The sequence below is a fragment of the Rhipicephalus sanguineus genome, chromosome 5 (assembly GCF_013339695.2).
Source record: "Rhipicephalus sanguineus isolate Rsan-2018 chromosome 5, BIME_Rsan_1.4, whole genome shotgun sequence".
Taxonomy (NCBI): Eukaryota; Metazoa; Arthropoda; class Arachnida; order Ixodida; family Ixodidae; genus Rhipicephalus; species Rhipicephalus sanguineus.
In genome coordinates, this window is record NC_051180.1 from 157,495,415 (window position 1) to 157,511,840 (window position 16,426).

Sequence of the window (16,426 nt, forward strand, 5' to 3'; positions counted from 1 at the left end):
CAGCCACTCGGCCAAAGTTCAACAACTTGCCAGAGGGCCAGCCATCTTGAACGGCTGACTAGGTTCATACTTGTGTACATTATCGATCAAAAAGCAAACATTACGCATATCTGAGGCGCAACGTCACTAAGTATTAGGTGGTGTGTTCCTTTAATAGAAAATGCATACACACGTAATTTTAAAGACCCTAGCTTCTTAAGCTGCGCTGAAACTTGCCTTACTCCGTGCCCTCTGCACGAGCTCATTGTTGTGTTTCGGTTTCGGTTCTGTATTGCGCTGTAAGAATGCCATGGGTCGCCTCTCTGGCAGTCCTGTTTTACCCAGGCGACGTGTAAATAAAAGAGTGTGTGGAGAGTACTCGTTGAGTGCGGACGTTTCTTCTGCTTCAGCGCTTCGCGCCAAACCGCGTGTTCGGACAGGCTGGCGTCCCCGCCGGTCGCTTTGGTCACCGCCGGTCTTCGCCTGCTGCAGCGCCGGGACTACCAGCCTGCAACACAGCACTCATGTTTCCGGGCGTATTGCCAGATGGCGTCCATATCTCACGCAGCGCCTCTTCTATTGTCTTCAGGCGACATTTGCAGCGAAGAACGCAGATACGCGGCCAATTTTTGTTATTTATTTTTGCATGCATTGGCCACGCCCCCCCCCCCTGTGTTCTATTTTAAGTATCGGGACGATGCTTTTTCAGTGGGGGGTATTGCCACGTACGCTTCTTATTATCAGTTTTGTTCTATTCGGTTTTCGCCCACAAAGACTGTCAGCAACGCTCAGCGCAAACCGCGCCTTAGTGTTCGATAAGCTTCCCGTTTATTGTAGATAGTTTTCTTAAGATTGCGCACAAGACGCGAGCACTCGAGCTTCTTCTAGAACTTGCGCGACAACCAGCGATAACGCTGAAATATTCGACGGCACTTGTATAAATGGCGGCGCGCTTCACCACTGGTCAGTTTTTATCGACGACCGACGCTCTGTTCACCGCTATCAGTGTACAGCTGTAATTTGACTTTTGATTTCCCGGTTAGAAGTTCGGCCAAATAAAGAGTTTCATCTTCGATACACCGACTGCTGCCTTCGTTGACGTCACGACGCCGTGACAATACTGTGCGCACAACATAGCATCTTGCAGGCCGTGGAGGTGCTTGGCAAAGTGCGATGAAGTGACCATAGGATTATCAGGTCTCGAATGCGCCTAGACTTGAATAGGGAACGGAAAAAACTGGTACACAAAAAGCCGATCAAAGAGTTAGCGTTAAGAAGGAAAGTGCAGCAATTCGGGGTCTCGCTCTAACCGATGAAGCAGACCTAGCGTGGACTCAATGAATTATAGCATAACAAATATCAATACACAATGTACAGTATAAGCCAGAAGCATGGCCGTTAGACCAAACATTCGCAGGTATCCCAGGGGACTGTAAAACATCATTAGAAAGCGTCAAAACACGAAAGCCTCGAAAACAATAGAATCAATAAAACTAGCAGAGCTGCTGTAGTCAATGAACAATTGGAAAGTTGCCACCATAAGAAGCTATAATACGGAGAGAACTACACATGCTCTGAACAAAGACAAAAGTGGGCACAGGCGAAAAATCAGAGTACAACATGCGCTAAGACACAGGAAGCTAGTGCCACTACCAATATTGTTAAGATAGTTAAAGTAGCTGAGCAGTTCTACAGAGTCGTGTACAGTAGGTGGGACAACCAGGATGATAATGGAAGAAGTAGAAGTTCGAAGGAATGATACATTTCAGCAGTAACGGTAGAGGACTGAAAGAACTCATCACATAGAACGCAGACAGGAGAGGCCGCTGGTTATTTGGTATCAGGTAGCAGCAGATCTGCTGAAAGCTGATAGGTATTTGGACTGAGTGTTCTAGAAAAGCTCGCCACTGTGCATGAGAAATGTCTCGTGATCATGAGCGTACTACAATCTTGGAAGAAGGCTAAAGTCATCTTTATTCATTTCAAACAGCACGTTAGGGACTTGAAAAAATCAGATTACTGTGTTGAACAAGTGGCGCGAAAGACATGGCCACCAAAAGAAACTGGAAAACCAGGCGATAGCTCATCCGGTCTTCCTGCTCCATCTTCAGTCCTTTTCTTTTTCCCTACTTGTACAAGTATGAATTCCTACAAGCTAGCCCAAATTTCAGTTTTTTTCTACTGACTGTCTACTGCGAACAAGCTTTTTACAAAGGCAATGGCTAACAAATCTAGGACCACCTTAGCATTCAATGAACCGAAAGACCAATGAGCATTTTTTACTGGCTACTCGAGAATGCACCGTAGTCACACCATGAATAAGGTGATAGAGGAATGCGTGGAATATGACCAGCCCGTATATATCTTATTTATTTGGATATACTGCCGTCTCATTGCGAGACATTGCAGGGGCGTGTACCGAAGTTGCTTGTAAATGAGGCATAATATAAAACAAATTAGCATACAAATGAACGCTAAACTGCGTGATTTAACAAGCACATAGAAACATGGCTGATCCCTCCGTCATAGGAATCGGTATAACACGAAAGTGAAACGCGTCTTAACAGAAGTAGTGCTTATTGTGTAGTGGTATATGAGAGCTTGTACAATGTCAATTCGTGTTTGGCCGCTATAGCACCGTTTGATGTAAATGCACCCATGTTGACGGCATGCCTCTATCGCGACGACTAACGCCCATGATTATGATTAAACCTTTGTGGTAGCTGACGTTGTGAACATATATTTGGATACAGCGAATCGTGAATCCCGTGTAAAGATGATATCAACAATCTCATTATCAACACTGGTACCCGGTACGCACGTCTTAAAAGCGTCGTCAATTTAAAACGGCATGGGGTGCGCTTTCTAGCAATGGGTGACTGACGCCTGCGCTCATGCATACACTACTACACACTGCGATTCAGCAACACGGGAGGTTGGGGTTCGTAGCCTGAGCCGCAAACGCGTGCGTCCCGCTGGCCTCTGTCTCGCAGGCGCTGCTCTCGCTCCACCAAGGCCCGACATTCGCCCGTCGAAATCGCGTCCTTTCTGCAACGCGTATTGCAGCAGTTTTGTTAGTCGGTGCTCTCGCAATCGAAGTAGTCGGCTGCGGAGAAATCCCGTTGGTGCATGTGGAAGCTGCACCGACGCACGCTAACACGAAGCGAAAGGCAAAGAACGAACTGCGTCAAGGGTGCCTCGGTGATGCCAGCGCGGACGCACACAAGGACGTTTTAACCATGACCTCCGATATCGCACGCAATCTCGTATAAGCGCTAGTAAATGTCGATCGTGAACCATTGCTTCTTTTCACCTCTCACAGACGGCGGCACCGCCCCGCCCCGCCCCGCCTACCTACATCTCAAACAGAGAGCACCGAGAGCACCGTGCGAAAGATAAAGTGTGAAAGACATAAGGCGCATTCGCGCCGTGTCTTGCAGCTGCCGAGTTAGCTTAGTCTTTAGGGTGTCGGGCACTTGTCGTTGCAGCCGCAACGTCGTGGGTTCGATTCCCAGCGGGGGATCTTTTTCTTGGTTTTTTTCTTTCTCACCCGTTGGCGTCCATTTTATAAACGTCATATCCGTGACGGATGTTCTTGGTGGATGGATGGATGAACAACTTTATTTTAGTCCTTCGGTACGCGCGATTAGCGCGCAGCGGGCCGCTCTTACGTCGGGACAGAGAGGCCTTGCCCCTCCGCCGCGTGGATCCCGGCATAAAACATTTTCCTGTTAAAAAGCAAGTTATACAATTGCGCGCATAACAAATGAACATTGCATCAAATAACGCTTGTTAGATGGTAGAAAAAGACACAAATATACAAAAAGCGCACCGCACATTTAGAACTCGAGCGGTACATGTCGATGAATTTTTTCTGCAAATTGTGCGCCAGGTAACTGTCGAAGTGCGCCGTCAAGACCATTCCAGAGTAACACTGTGGATTGGAAGGATGAGTATTTAAAGTCATTTAAACGTGGGCAGAATGAGACAAGATGAAAGGGGTGATAGCTTCGAGTAGCACGAGTAGGACGCTTCAGAAATGAAGCTGGGGCCGCGATAACGTATTAATCATGTAAGTACAATCTTATGTAGAGTGACAAGGCGTTCGCACTTTCGTCGGTGCGCTAGTGTCTCAAGCGATAGGCCATGTGAATGCGATGAAGGAGAAAAGTGGCGATCGTATCTGCTTTATATATACCTTATGGCTTTCCTTTGCAAAGATTCCAGCTTGGCTACGTCACAAGAAAGTAGAGGGACCAGACAACCAACGCGTACTCCACGATTGGCATTATTAGGGCTTTATATGTAGTTAGTTTGCAGTCCTTGGTAGCATCCTTCAATGCACGGTTTAAGTAGAAAGGCTTGCGAAGGGCCTTCGAGTGAATGCGGTCTATGTGTTTCTGCCATTTTAAATTGTGTGTGAAAGTCACGTCAAGGTATTTAAATTCAGCTACGTGTGTAAGGTTAGTTCCACTGTAACCATAAGAAAAACGTAACGGCTTAACCTTATTGGAGAAAGTAATAGAGACGGTCTTCATTAGATTAGTAGATAGTTGCCAGGAATCGCTCAAGGTACAGAACCTAGAAAAAACCTCACTTATTAGGAACTGGTCACTACTCTTGGAAATTACGGAATATAGACCGCAGTCGTCTGCACAGGCACGTAGTTTAACTGGCGTGTTTTGAATGACCTTCACGACGTCATTAATATAAATACCAAATAAAAGCGGACCCATTACAGAGGCTTGGGGGACACCGGATTTAACTTCAACGGTATTGGACTTTGCTTTGTTAAAACAAACATACTGATGTCTACGATGCAGGTGATCAGCGATCCAAGAAGTCAGTGCGTCACTTTTTATTACCTCACGAAGCCTGAGAAGAAGTTTTTTGTGACAGACCAAGTCAAAAGCTTTGGCGTAGTCTATAAATATAGCGTCCAGCTACCTTGATTATTCAGTACCGAAGCAATGTCATGCAAACACTCGACGAGTTGCGTGGTTGTCGAGTAACCCGGTTGAAAATTGTGCTGGCTGGACGAGATCACAGTATTCTCAGTTAAGTACTTAGCAATGTGTTTGTGTGAAATGTGTTCTAGTAACCTACATGTAGTAGATAACTATGAAATTGGCCTAAGTAAGGAATTATTTGTTTGTTACCGGACTTAAAGACTGGGATGACGTTAGCTGTCTTCCATATGCAAGGAACGGCATACGTCTCAAGTAACTTCCTTAAGATGACAGGTAGCGAGCATTCCACTCAGAGTAACGTTTAAGAAAAATATTAAGAATCTCGTCAGGACTACTGCTTTTGGTTGTGTTAACATTCAACAAACGGTTGTGCACACCTTCATAAGTAAGAACAATGTCGGGGAGTGCTGGGAGGGATGGAGGGTTAAAGGGTGGAGTGGAGCCATCGTCATCGACGAAAACAGATTGAAAAAGTTATTGAACACCTCGGAGATGCAGGAAGGCCCCGAAAAAGGGGTGCCATCAATAAGGAATGACGAAGTGCTAGAATCGTTAGGATTGATTGTTTTGAGAACAGTTGATAGGGTGACGTTATAGCTGAAGTGTTTCGCCTCATACACTTTGGCTTTTAATGTGGTCTTTAGTAATCTTCGAAGACTGACTATGGAATTATATTTGTGACATCGTTTACGAACACGCTTAACACGGCGCGAAAGATGAATGATTTCGCGATTGTACTACGGATGACGTCCGTTGCGCTTCACACATTTTTTAGGATTATGACTAGTCAGGGCTGGGCAGTATCGCGATACAAGAGTATCGCGAAGAGTAGTTTTGCGGTGAACAACGTTGCACTCTTTGAGGATGGCTTCGACGACTTCCGACAGGAAGACACGGCCTCGATCGCTGAGCAGCTCCTGGGGTGGACCGTGGCGCAGCATGAACCGGTGGAGCAGAAAGGAGGCTACATCGCGCGCTGTAGCCGCTGGGAGGGCGGCAGTTTCGGCGTATCGCGTAAGGTGGTCTACAGCGACGATGGCCCAGCGGTTACCAGCCGACGTCAGAGGAAGTGGCCCATACAAATCGATGCCAACGCGCCCGAACGGCCGGTCAGGGCAAGGTAAAGGCTGTAGACCTGCTGGTGACTGGTGTGTTGAAGCTTTGCGGCGCTGACAATCGATGCAGGAGCGAACGAACTTCTGCACGTAGCGGTACATCCCTCGCCAAAAGTACCGTTGGCGAATGCGGTGGTATGTTTTCGATACCCCAGAGTGCGCACACTGCGGATCAGCGTGGAACGATTCGCATATGTCCGAACGGAGACTGCGGGGTATTACTAGTAGCCACTGGCGGCCGTCGGCGTTGTAATTGCGTCGGTGAAGGAGGTCGTCGCGAATGGCGAAATGATGGGCTTGACGACGCAACGCGCGAGTGGATGGTGTTGCCGATGGATCAGTGAGCAAGTCTATCAGTGAAGCGATCCACTGATCCTTGCGCTGTTCAGTAGCGATGGTGTGAATGTCGATGGAAGAAACGGAATTGTGAGACATTGAGCTGTGGGTATTGTCGTCAGGCAAGGGGGAGCGCGAGAGTGCGTCGGCGTCAGCATGCTGGCGTCCGTTGCGGTACAGCACGCGGATGTCGTAGTCCTGTAGGCGAAGTGCCCAGCGGGCGAGGCGGCCTGATGGATCCTTCAATGATGACAGCCAGCATAGTGCATGGTGGTCGGTGATGACATCAAATGGGCGACCATACAAATAAGGTCGAAACTTCGTAAGGGCCCAGATAATCGCCAGGCATTCCTTTTCGGTGACGGTGTAATTGGTCTCGGCTTTTGTAAGCGTGCGACTTGCATATGCCACGACATATTCAGGGAACCCTGGCTTGCGCTGCGCAAGGACAGCGCCAAGGCCAACACCGCTGGCGTCTGTGTGTACCTCTGTAGGAGCCGTAGGGTCGTAGTGGCGTAGTATGGGAGGCGACGTCAACAAACGACGGAGCTTCGCGAAAGCTTCGTCGCACTCTGACGACCACGAATTGAGCGACTCATTACTTCCGAGGAGCTTCGTCAGCGGCGATATGATAGTCGCGAAGTTTCGAATGAAGCGCCGAAAGTAGGAACACAGTCCTACGAAACTGCGCAGTTCCTTGACGGACGCAGGTTTGGGGAACTCGGTCACGGCCCGAAGCTTGGCTGGATCGGGGAGAATACCGTCCTTGGACACGACGTAACCGAGTATTGTCAGCTGCCGTGCTGCAAATCGGCACTTCTTTAGATTTAGTTGCAGACCGGCCTCACTCAAACGCGTCAAAACATGCCGCAGGCGTTGAAGGTGCGTGGAGAAGTCCGGAGCGAAAACAACGACGTCGTCGAGGTAGCATAAGCATGTGTGCCATTTCAGGTTGCGCAGAACGGTATCCATCATGCGCTCAAAGGTGGCGGGCGCATTACACAGCCCAAACAGCATGACGTTGAATTCGTACAAGCCGTCGGGCGTGACAAAGGCGGTCTTCGGTCGAGCGTCATCAGCCATAGGTACTTGCCAGTACCCTGAGCGCAAATCAAGAGATGAAAAGAATTCTGCGCCTTGCAGGCTGTCAATCGCGTCGTCTATTCGCGGTAGTGGATACACGTCCTTGCGAGTGATCTTGTTAAGTCGTCGGTAATCCACACAGAACCGCACAGAACCGTCCTTCTTCGCCACAAGAACGACAGGAGACGCCCAGGGGCTGTTAGAAGGTCGAATAACATCGCGGCGAAGCATCTCGTCGACTTGCTCGTTGATTACACGGCGTTCTGTGGGAGATACGCGATATGGACGTTGCCGTAGTGGCGGCTGGGTGCCAGTGTCGATGCGATGCGTAACGGCGGACGTGCGGCCGAGAGAAGTTTGAGCGACATCGAAAGAAGAGCGAAATTCTTCCAACAGGCCCAGAAGCTGGGAACGCTGGACTGGCGTAAGGTTGTCAGCAATGGAAGAACCAAATACATCAGCGGGTGATGAACCAGACGTGGAAACAGCACCGAGCGTACTGGAACTGTGGCAGTGCATTTCATCTGGTTCGTCCATAACTTGTGCGTCTTCGAGGGGTTCCACGCTACCGAGACATTCCCCTCGCACCAACGTGACACTGTACGGGAATGGATTGATGACAAAAATAGAGGTGCTGCCCTGAGTGACTTGCACGGTCGCGAAAGGCACCAGCAAGCCTTTCCTCGTGCAAACACGGTCCGATGGCGAGAGGAGTGCAACGGTGTCGGAAAGACTTGCGCAGTAGACTGACACCGCCGTTGACGAGTTTGCAGGCACCTTGGTGTCGTCTTTGACATGTACCTTGCCCGCAGCCGATGAATTGTCTGCCGGCGTCCAATCAGGGAACGGTGAGAGCTCTATTTCGGCTGGTGCGCAATGAATGACGGCGTCGTGGAGGGAGAGAAAATCCCATCCTAGTATGACGTCGTGAGAGCAGGCAGGAATTATGATCAATTCGACGGCGTACAGAGCATCCTGAATAATGACGCGGGCGGTGCACACCGCTGTAGGGTGAATACTTTGGGCGCTGGCTGTACGGAGGGAGAGACCAGAAAGTGGCGTCGTCACTTTTCGCAGTAATCGGCAAAGTTTGGCGTCCATGACGGATACGGCGGCTCCAGTGTCGATAAGGGCAGATGCGCGAACACCGTCCACAAACACGTCTATCACGTTCGATGGGCTTCGCTGAGGGCTTTCGCAGTTCGATAGCGTCGCAGCCCTTGCCTCGTGGACTGCGACGACTAGTTTTCCTGGTCACGTGAGACCGGACGTGGCCGCATAGGCGACAGTGAGCGACGTCGTGGAGACGGTGACCGGCGGGTAGATGTTGCGGCGCGGGACGTCGGTGACATAGGCGGCGCTTGGTCATAATAAGGTTGGCTTGATTGACTGGGCAGGGCTGATGCGACCCGAGGCGGCTCCATGCGATTGCAGTAGCGTGCGACGTGACCGGCGCAACCGCACGCGAAGCAGATGGGGCGGTTGTCGGAAGTGCGCCAGCGGTTCGCGGGTCGCATCCATGTCGCAGAACGGGACGGACGAGACGGCTGCTGATATGAGGGCATTGTGGGCAGGTGTCGGCGCCTGGGGACGACGTCGACGTACGTAGGCGGCACAGCCGCGTCGAAGGCCTGGGGTCCGACGACGGCTTCGGCGTAACTTCGCGGTGCAGCCACAGGAATCGCTGGGGGCGGCCTGGCTACAGCTTGCGCGTAGCTTAGTGGCGCATGCACTGGAGGCGGTTGGTGGTATTCAGGAATGACCTATGCGATTTCCTGCTGAATCGCTTGGCGGAGAGGAGGCAGGAGGGTAGTGGGCAGCTGGTCAACACGCTGCGGTGGAGCGAAAGCCAGTAGAGAGATCTGGCGGGCAATTTCCTTACGCACGAACGACTTGATTTCGGCGAGCAAGGTGGAGTGGTCGGAAATGGCCGACAAGCCCGCGAGATCAGCATCGCGTGATGGCGGTCGACGGGTCATCAAGCGCTGCCGGCGCAGCTCCTCGTAGCTTTGGCACAGCGTGATGACCTCTGCCACTGTGCGAGGGTTTTTGGCCAGCAGCATGGTGAAGGCATCGTCGTCGATGCCTTTCATAAGATTCCTGATTCTGTCAGGCTCCGGCATGCTCGCGCCGGCTTTTTTGCACAAGTCAAGGATGTCTTCAATGTAGCTCGTGAACGATTCACCAGCCTGTTGTGCCCGTTCACGCAACCGCTGTTCGGCTTGCAGCTTACGGACGGCAGGGCGGCCAAACACGTCGACGATGGCGGTCTTGAAATCGGACCACGTCGGGAAGTCGGATGCATGGTTGTTGTACCACATGCCTGCCACACCCGCGAGGTAGAAAACCAAGTTGCTCAGCTTGCCCGCTTCGTCCCATTTATTGGGAACACTCACCCGTTCGTAAATCGCGAGCCAGTCCTCCACGTCGGTGCCATCCGCGCCGGTGAAGATAGGAGGGTCGCGGATGCGGGGGACACCGGGACAAGCGGTCGGAGCAGGTGGCGGCGTTTGCTGAGCGGCGTCTTGCGGCATGGTAGATGGCACGGTACGGGATCGAAGCACCAGGGGCATCGAATGGTGACCGAAGTTGTGGTGACGGTACAGCACTCTCCACCACTTTGTTAAGACGTTTATTGACGGCGAGATTGATGGCGACGATGCACAACGACAGAGCGCAGACTCGCAGACCCTCACGAGCACGAGCACGAGGGGCGTGCTCTCAGGGAATGGGCAAAGACGGTGACCCACTAGGAGGCGCTTGAGAGGACGACCCATTAGAGCGTTCCAATGCTTCTCTACAAAATAAATAAATGAAATGAAAGTTTCAATGCGGTGGAACTTTATTTACAACATTATGCTGCACTTATAAATGCGTTTGCGGAGTATGAGCATCCTTGACATAAAAAATTATTCCAGTAATATTATTCCTGTATCTGTATTCCTGAATACTTTTTTCGTCTTATTGTGAAAGTATCTCTGAAATATCCCGTTACGGTAAAGTAAAATATACCTCAGTATCTGTATTTTAGGCTTCCAGTCCATGTATTTCGATATCTGTATTCCGGAATACTTTTCCGAGTATCTCTGCCCAGCCCTGTGACTAGTGATACAGTTGTGAACAATACCATGAAACATGCTGAACAGAGAGTCAACGTCACACTGGAAACCACAAAGCAAAAAATCGTCGTACGTAGAAGCAAGCAAGTTCATAATAGACGCGTCATCGGCTTTGGTAAAGTTTGGTACGTATTTATATACCGGATTTTTTGCTTCACATGTAACATTCACACTAGCAATCACCGCCTTGTGACCTGACAAGCCTTAAATGACGTAGCGCTGTTGTTCATTACAGTCAAGCTCGTCATTTACAAAAACAAGGTCTAAGACAATATTCTCGCGAGTTAGGTAGTTAACAAGTTGGGTCATACCTAAACATAAGGACATCTCGATAATCGATTCGCAAAGCTGTCTATCAAGACCAGTTGACTTCAGTGATTGCCAGTCGATATGCGGGAGATTAAAATCACCAGCTAATACCAGTTTCCCTTTGCGTAACCTGTGCTGTGCTATGTAATTTCTTACAAGGTTAAAATGTCAGTATTCATATCAGGGGGCGTAAATTGTGCCTAACGCAACAGCTAAAGTTTGTGGGGAACCCTCGATAATCACCAGATCACCACCCTCGCCTATGTCAGTACCGGCAGTGACAAGGCACAGCAGCGAGGGCCACTACGCATGCGCCCGGATGTAGACCACCTTCATAAGCGGGCACGGAGAGCTGTCCAGGGGGAGTGCTCGGCGAACTTGCTTGAGGTGTGCGTGTGTGCGCGGCGTGCGGCCTGCCGCGGCCAAGGTTAGCGGGACCGGCGCGGAAGTTGTGCGTCGAACTTGATATTAAGGTGGTGGTCCCACTCCGGCGAACCCCCCTCCGCATTTTACGCATTGTTTGCGGACGCACTGTGCTCTCTGCGCTTGACAAATAAATATTAATTGTAATAATTCAGAAAGCTTATGATCTCCGCTTTCTAATGGCACCTGGTGTTAATGCCTGTTCGGAAGCGTTACCTAATAGCAATGAAAATAGTGTGAACAACAAAAGGTATTTTCGTTGTACAAGCCTCCGTTGTACTGCCAGTACGGCGAAACTGTTCAACATAACAAGATCAAAATTACCGTGCCTTTAGAAGAAGTGCTATTTAAGGTTTCTATGAAGAGACATTTGCCATAAAATAATTAGTAATTTATTTACGCTCCAATGAAAATGGGCAAAATATTAAAAGTTTTTGTGAGAATATCTTTTTTACTTTTCAAAGCAGAACAATAATATTTAGTGGCTACGTAGACTACATTACACTTATTTTCCATGCGAAGTTGCTTTGTGTTCTGACGAAAACTTGATGAATTATTATTGTGTCAATGCGGCAGTTTATGGCTGTACTTGGTCACGCATTACCGATGAAGCGACAAAACTATACAAGCTGATACTGTGAACTTCTACATAATGAAGAAGCAAGGCCCTTTCTATGATTCTATGAAAAGAAAATCCCTTTATCTTTATTAGGGAACCTGCAAGACAGCAGTGAATTTACGTAATTTTCCTGCTGACCAGTCCCGTAGAAACTCGCTTTTTTTTCTTTTAGACGCTAATTGCGAACGAGTATTGCACATTAGTAGATGCATATTGTGTCTTTTATCTACTTGTGCTCACTAACTTGACAACTCTGTGCTTCAAACAAAATATTTTCAATGAATCGTAAGTCTCACAGGCGTTTTTTGGTGGTAGCTCCATCTATGAAATGAAACATCAAGTTGCTTTATGCGAGTTCAAGCGTTCGCCAAAAGTGGCGCAATTAAACATAATAAAACGGGTAGAACAGGCATGAATTATATCTCCAGGCCTCATAGTTTGCTTCACTAGCTAAGTCTAGTCGCCGCGCGTAACAAACACCAACCGTAAAAGGAGGAGGGCTTAGTGATAAACCCTTTCCACTCGCCCCACGTCAGCAGGTGGGGCGGTCTCATCAAGCGGCAAATGGTTTCGGTATGCAGGAACATTGCGCGTTCGTCACGCGTTCTTAGAACCAGTGTTCCCCGGCACGTCTTTAGTAATGTGCATCTCTTTGTGGTTCTGCTGCTCGTGTTTTGCACGTTCCTTTGAGTGTTTTCGTGCCTGTGAGGTTCGAAATTGTGAAAGGAAGGACGCTGACATGCCGTGTGAATGATACGTATGTAGCGCCGCTTCAAAGGGGACACGATGGTGAACGTATGAAAGCTTGTCATTGCCGGAATTTTCAAAGTATGCCTGTCGAGCACTGTGCCGACAACTTCCACTGACCAATAGTGGTAAGTTGTACCCAATCAGGTAATTACATCCTAGTTGCAACGATGCGACAGAAGCGAGACTTTGTTGAAGATGCAGAACGTTCTAGTCAACGTGGCAGAATATTCAATGTACGGGACCCTGGAAAAGTTATATTGTGCTTTGTGAAAAGACGCACTCAGTTCGGATAAGACGATCACTGTCTTTGCCACTAATGAGCGCTACGGTGTCAGGAAACAGTTCGACTGAGGAGGACTACTCTACCTAGTGATAACGCTGTTGCGCACTGCTACTTTGTCGTAAAGCGGCTTGCTGCGTAGCCAGAACTACTACTAATGATCGGATAACAACTAGTTCGTAGCAAAGTACAAGGCGGACAGTGCAATGTCTGGTCAACGAAGAATAACCTGATTTAGACGCACGTGAGAGTGGCCACATGAACAAAATAGTGCCGATACATATGCTACTGACGAACATTTTGTTGAAAAACTTTTGCGGCAACCTAAATGGAAAACTTGTCCTGCCTAAACCGCCTGTTAGTCTTGTGATTCCTGGGATTACGAAGAAGTCCCTAGGTTCACCAATTGGCCTCAAACAATTGACCCTACATCACATTTATACAGCGTACGGCGGCACCATGCACGTGTACACCGATGGATCTACCACGCTATGTACCTCTGCTGCAGCCTTTGTCATCCCATAAATGGTTATAGCTCGACGGTACAAAATAGACCACAAGGCCACATCAACTGCCGCAGAGCTTGTTGCTATCCGGGAAGCAATAAGATTCATTTCTGGAGAGCAACCTCGTACATGGACAATATTCTGCGATGCGAAACCCGCTTTGCAAACCATTAATTGCGTCATTAGACAAGGTCCATACTATATTTTAGCCATAGAAATTATAGGGCTTCTTCACGTTGCTTCAACAAATGGCCACCTCATCACCTTCCAATGGATTCCTGCCCACTGCGGCATAATGGAAAACGAAGACGCAGACGCCGAAGCTAAAGGAGCCTTGACCAGTGGCCCTGAAGTGCGCACTGCGTTTTCACGGCCAGACACGAACGCCCTGCTTCGGTACGTAATGCGTGACCTCACACTTGAGCACTGGGCCAAACCGGAGGGACGACACCGGCGATTACACAAATGGGACCCCGAAATGAGGTTCTGTATGCCTCGTAAATTAAAACGACACAACACAAGTATGATTCACCGAATTCTTCTTGGTGTGGCCTTCACAAGACGTTATGCACATATCATCGGCTGCAGTGACACCGGTCCCAACTGTGATCATTGTCAAGTGCCAGAAACACTTGAGCACATATTTTGTACCTGCCCAGTATACGCACGCGAACGACAGAAACTGATTTCCTCGACTGAAGGAGTGCATAGTAGGCCATTAACTGATGAGGTTGTGTTGGGCCCATGGCCTGACGCCAACAGCACAACGGTGGTCATAAGAGCGGTTGCAGCTTTCCTACAAGCCACTGGACTGGATGCGCGGCTATAGCACTGCACCACCTAGACGGGACTGTACATACTCACCTCTCTTACTTACCATCGTCATCCATCATTCTTTTTTCTCCCCTTTCCCACCCCCGGTGTAGAGTAGCAGGCTAGAGCATAATATCGCTCAGGCCGACCTCTCTGCCTTTCTATAAACAAACCTCTCTCTCCCTCTCTTTTGTCGATGGTGCAAGGTAAATGTAAATGGTAGCGAAGCTTCCATAGAAGCCCATACGTTCAGAAAATGGCTGCTCATCAGCTGCTCATGGGGCTTGGCGCCATCTGTGTGAGGAGGGAACACTTCCGGCGGAACAAAAATAAAGCGGATGTGACGCAATATCCGGTAAAAAAGTGACGTCATTTTGTTGGCACTAGCGCGAAATTTGACCTCAAAATATTTTTCCTAGGCCCCTGATCACTAAGGACTCGCGCTACAGCGAGCCGGCAAGCCCTTGGCGAATGCGCTTGAAGCCAACGCTAGCTAAACTAGTATCGACCCGTGAATAAACAGCCGTGTTTAAGTGTACCGTCGTGGAATTCGCCTTGGTTTTACCAGGAAACTTTATTCTCTGAGCTTTTATTCTGCGTTCGTGTGATCTTCCACAGCGTGAATAACGTAGGCAGCAGCGTACATCTCATATTTGCAGCGTTGCTTATTTGCTTCGCACATGCGCAGGGGACTTAAAGAGCGCATTGCATGCGTGCTTCAGTTCTAACGAGAAGAAATGACGCCTGGTCACGCCAAAATAATGATATTTCAGTTTTATTCAATGGTCACAATAAAGCAATTTAACACACCCTACACAATGAGCAACAAATGTCATAAGTACAAAAGGTGCGTACACTACGTGCACTATGTTTTGCCTTTTGTTCCGATAAATTAACCTTACGTGTAACGTATCAAGACATGCGAATTGTAGCGATCGTAGCGCGACAGATAACTTAGCGATCTGCTCACCGATAACCGGAAATATAGTAGGCACCGCATGTTCACGAAGGAAACCGGGCAGCAGGAATACTCATCCATGAAAATCCAGCAAGCACACTACTCCGAACCGTTGCCCCGGTGTCTTATCTAGAAGAGAGGGCTCGCCAGGCGTACGCGTGTTGCTATTGCATCCTTGGAACACCACATCGTTTCCGCTAGTACCGAGGAAAGCGTTCGGCGTGAAATGTTAGCCGCCTCGTGCCGTTGTCCGTTGAACACCGTAGCCAACACGTTCACCAATGATGAAACGCACATCGCAACTTCGCGCACACAAAAATCAAATTCTCACCACAATAATTCACAGCACGCATGCAAGTGCGAAACACCAGCACACCTGAGGGGGTGTGTCGCCGCAGGACGAACAAGGTAAATGTAAATGGTAGCGAAGCTTCCATAGAAGCCCATACGTTCAGAAAATGGCTGCTCATCAGGTGCTCATGGGGCTTAGCGCCATCTGTGTGAGGAGGGAACTCTTCCGGCGGAACAAAAAATAAAGCGGATGTGACGCAATATCCGGTAAAAAGTGACGTCATTTTGTTGGCACTAGCGCGAAATTTGACCTCAAAATATTTTTCTTAGGCCCGAGATCGCTAAGGACTCGCGCTACGGCGAGCCGGCAAGCCCTTGGCGAATGCGCTTGAAGCCAACGCTAGCTAAACTAATGTCGACCCGTGACTAAACAGCGGTGTTTAAGTGTACCGTCGTGGAATTCTCCTTAGTCTTACCAGGAAATTTATTCTCTGAGCTTTTATTCTGCTTTCGCGTCATCTTCCACAGCGTGAATAAAGTAGGCAAATGCGTATTTCTTGTGTTTGCAGCGATGCTTATTTGCTTCGCACATGCGCAGGGGACTTAAAGAGCGCATTGCATGTGTGCTTCAGTTCTGACGAGAAGGAATGACGCATGGTCACGCCAAAATAATGATTTTTCAGTTTTATTCAATGATTACAATAACGCAATTTAACACACCCTACACAATGAGCAACAAATGTCATAAGCACAAAAAGTGCGTACACTACGTGCACTATGTTTCGCCTTTTGTTCCGATAAAATAACCTTACGTGTAGCGTATGAAGACATTCGAGTTGTAGTGATTGTAGCGCGACAGATAACTTAGCGATCTG

General features: G+C 48.9%; 1 protein-coding gene across 1 annotated transcript in view; it reads left to right on the top strand.

Moving 5' to 3' along the window:
* LOC125758465 (uncharacterized) overlaps positions 1-16,426 on the top strand; it is a 100,055-nt gene that overhangs the window by 11,574 nt on the left and 72,055 nt on the right. The window lies entirely within an intron of this gene.